The sequence below is a fragment of the Oryzias latipes genome, chromosome 1, assembly GCF_053564925.1.
Source record: "Oryzias latipes strain Hd-rR chromosome 1, Olatipes_Hd-rR_3.1".
NCBI lineage: Eukaryota > Metazoa > Chordata > Actinopteri > Beloniformes > Adrianichthyidae > Oryzias > Oryzias latipes.
Window position 1 is genome coordinate 20,124,127 of NC_136237.1, and position 3,982 is coordinate 20,128,108.

Consider the following 3,982-nt stretch of genomic DNA (forward strand, 5'->3'; position numbering starts at 1 on the left):
CAGACATGAACACATCATTGTTTGTTTTCTGTCCTTGTTATCCAGCCAGTTAAAGCATAAAAGAGCGTGAAATCAAATGACATGCTTTTTTGACTTTTGAAGAGGGACGCTGAACCATCAGGAGACACTAAAGGATACAAGCACAATCTGAAACCAGGGGAAAAACAAACACATTGAAATGTTTTTAAGCTCAAGAAAAAAATGTTGTGGAGACAGTGCATAGTTGAAGCACAGAGGTCCTGCACCGTCTACGCTCTATCTTTCTGTTTTTGTTTCCAATTTTTTGTAACCATGTTATTTTCCATATTGTATTCTTTCATTTCATTGATGTAATGCTGCCAAGGTTATTTACATATCTGTAAAGCTCTTTGAAATATTTTTGTGTATGGAAGTTGCTATAAAGACAAAGCCTTGCTAGACTCATTAGCAAGTGCTGCTGTTTGGGAAACTTAACCCTTTTACTTTGTTCTATCTCTTTAAAACTGTGTTTTGTAATTGACATCCGTCTTTCTAGTACAACTGCAGCTTCTTTTGGATTGGATTGGAAATTGTTAATTTCAAGCAATCAAAACAAAAATAAAACTAAACTCGGCAAACAGCAGAAATATACAGTACAGGCCAAAGGTTTGGACGCACCTTCCTATTCATTTGAATGAGAAGGTTCCGGGAGTCACATTTATGTTCCATAACTTTTGTTATGATTGAAAATAATGGGTGGGCGGTGTCATTCCTACATGATTTTAAACAACCGATTTGATTGGTGAACTCACCAATGACCATCACAGACTACGGAGGGTTAACAAATATGGCGTCTGTGTCAAATGTCGCAATCCTTATCAATTAAAATGATTCCTATAAAATTACTGAGGGCTTCATAGACCGTTTTGAACTTTTGGAAAATGAATACTTCATTAATAATCAGTTAAATGCATTATTTAGTACATTTTTTAATAGCAGTACTTACACATAAACTACATATATTTACAAAGTGGGTTATTATAAGCACAAAAATGATCATAAGTATAGACTTATGATACGGCAGAAATAAAAGTAATTAAACTAAATGAACTGGGAGAATGTTTGGATGACATGATGGCAACACCGAATAAGAGGAGCAGTGGGATCCAGAGTTTGGGAGTTACATGTTTTGGCCCTGAAGGCTGGAGACTTTAGGCAGTAAAAAGAACCACACAGCAGCTCTAAAATGCAATCAGGGGCCTAAAAGTTCAAACCAAAATATACAAGTTTGTTCTGAATGGTTCCTGTTTGAAGCCCTTTTGCTCAAGTTGAGAAAGATGACAACGTCGTTGACAAACTTTATTCAATTTCTTGATTTCAGGTTTAAAGAAATTTTTGCTTTGAGATGAAACCACAATGTTCTCTAAACGATGCATTGTAATGACTTTTTACCATCTTTTCTAGTATTTTATTTAAAGTTTTACTTATTTCAAACTAAAACTAATTTGATTATTTACCTGGTAAATGTATGTTAGTTTAGATTTTCCCCAAAACAACTGTAGTATAGTCAACAAACAAAAATGGCCGTCCTTACCCTTTTAACCATAAACTGCAAGAGTCCAAATTTTATTTTATTTTATTTTTTTATTGATTGATTTGAGAGATTCATTGAAAATCACAGAAAATATATTTAAAATGAATGGAATTAAACAATTGTAAGGCACACACTTATAGATGAAAAATGCTCTCAATATATTTAGGTGAGATAAAGTTAATAAAAAAAGATTTCAGTTAATTTCACACCTCATCACCAAATCTGTTTAATGTCTGCTTTAATATCCCCCCCAGATAAAATACTTATAGGATTTAAAATTTGATTCTTTTTATTTTGATGCAAAGTATAAAGGTGAAATTATGCTGCTGTTAAAAAGATAGAGCAAAATAAAGAAAAAGTGAAGTATGTAGCTTAAAGGGAGCAAAGCAGACATCTGTGCTTTTAAAGTGCATTTATCACAAAATCAAACTGTTTTTAAGTCTCACTGATTAAATCCTGCACAGCCACTGAGTTTTACTGATGTTTGCAGACCACTGTATCATTGTACATGTGTGCGTGTTCAGCATCACCACCCGTGTGTGCGCTATCAGGACACCCTGATGCCCCTGTACCCGGCCTGTCGTCAGTATCCCGGCTTCTGTGTTGATTTTAGGACTAAAGATCAATAGCTGCAATATGTCAGCTCTTAAGAGCCCAACAAAGAATTACACACGCTTTTAGGCACACAAGCACATATACACACACACAAAAAAAAACTCTTGGACGAGTCCTTTATTGTGAATTTATAACATGAAATTATGATTGAATTAAAGTTTGAATGTTTTTTGGGGGGAAAAAACAAACAAATGGGACAATGCACCTGTAGGTTAAACCTACTAAAACATGTTTTTTTTTTCTTTTGTAAAAAGTAAAATAGACATAAAAACAAAAATCCGATTGACTCAAACCCATGATTGTAGAAACATTTAAAATAGAAATGAAACAAGAATAGAAATTAGAACTAGATGATTCTTTGTCTTTCAAAAGAGGCAACATTAGAATTTAAAGTGGGTGCAGCCATTTTTACCTAACGGTTCAGTTTCACATGAAGAAAAATAAAATCTGGGAACTGGAACCAGGATTTCTGGGGCTTCCATAGGGCAATAGCCAGGTTCCCGGACCACCTGGAATGTTCATTCTTGGTGTATTAAGAGGAAACTTCTTTAAACTTAAAAGACTAAAAATGACATACATTTTAGTTGTGACCACTGCCTTAGGCACAAAATTAAATATGTACCTCCGTAGATTTATAAACAGTCATGTGGTGCTGAACACATGAAGTCGGATCCAGGAATCATAAAGGTTGGACACTCTGCATTTTTGGCTGGGTTTGAATATCTTAAAAGTTTATATTTTTAACAAAGACTTTGTGCACAGGTGTATTAAATGTCCTTAAAGCTTCTTGACAAAAAAGAAGACCTAATGTGCCTCTTACCATAGATGAAAGATATAGCTCTGGCTCAAAGTAAAATAAGCTTTGAGGCAGTTCCTTAAAGCTAATTTTGGGTTCCTGTTTGTGAAATGCATTGGTACAAAAAGAAACAGAAACATGAATTATGAACAATAGACAGAAAAGTGAATCTAAATAAGCACTGGAAGCCAGTCAAGCTTTTTTATATTTAAAAAAGGCAGTGTGAAGGACAGGGGGATTAAAACTGCATTTTTTTAACACTAACAATTAAATTGCTTCCTTTGTCTCTGTGTAATTTGATGAAAATGTCTGTTTTAAAACTTGATAGTTTGACATTTCTTCTTTTAGTTTAATACTTCAATTTTGAATTGGACACCTGTGTCTAATATGTACTTTGATATCAGGGGTCAACAAAACCTGCTGACCTTTAAGGACTTTCCTTACCAGTTTGTCTTCTTTGTCCAGAAAAAGCCGTCTTGCCACTCTCTTGGTCTCTTCCACGTCAAACTCCAAACTCTCCTAAAGCTGTTCTCTTTAGGGGCTTTCACACTGCTCCCTCCGTTTAATCCAGATTCGTGTTCATCTACTTGGTTTAGAGTGTGTGAATAGTTTAGAACTAAATTGAGGATTTCTTGACTATAACCTGAATACTGAGTTACAGTTTTTATTTAAAAAAATGAAGATCTGAAAGAAAGAAAAAACATTTGTAGACTCTGAGCCCTTTTGTTCCGTTTTCCACTTAAAAATAATCGGATTTAAATTTCAAAATGTACTTTTAAAAAGGAGTTTGGGTAAATATTATACAATACTAAAATGTTTCTAAAATCTCAAAAATCAAAGACTAAAACTTTAGGCAGCCGTTAATATTCATATTTGCAAAATAGTTATCATTGTGATCTGATGTACGGTATTCTAAATTAAAGAACTACTGAATTTACTGACTTTCTTACAGAACTAGTTGGTCTACAACGTTGAACTATAAACGTTGATTCAGAATATTATCCTCCAAAAGTGAGACA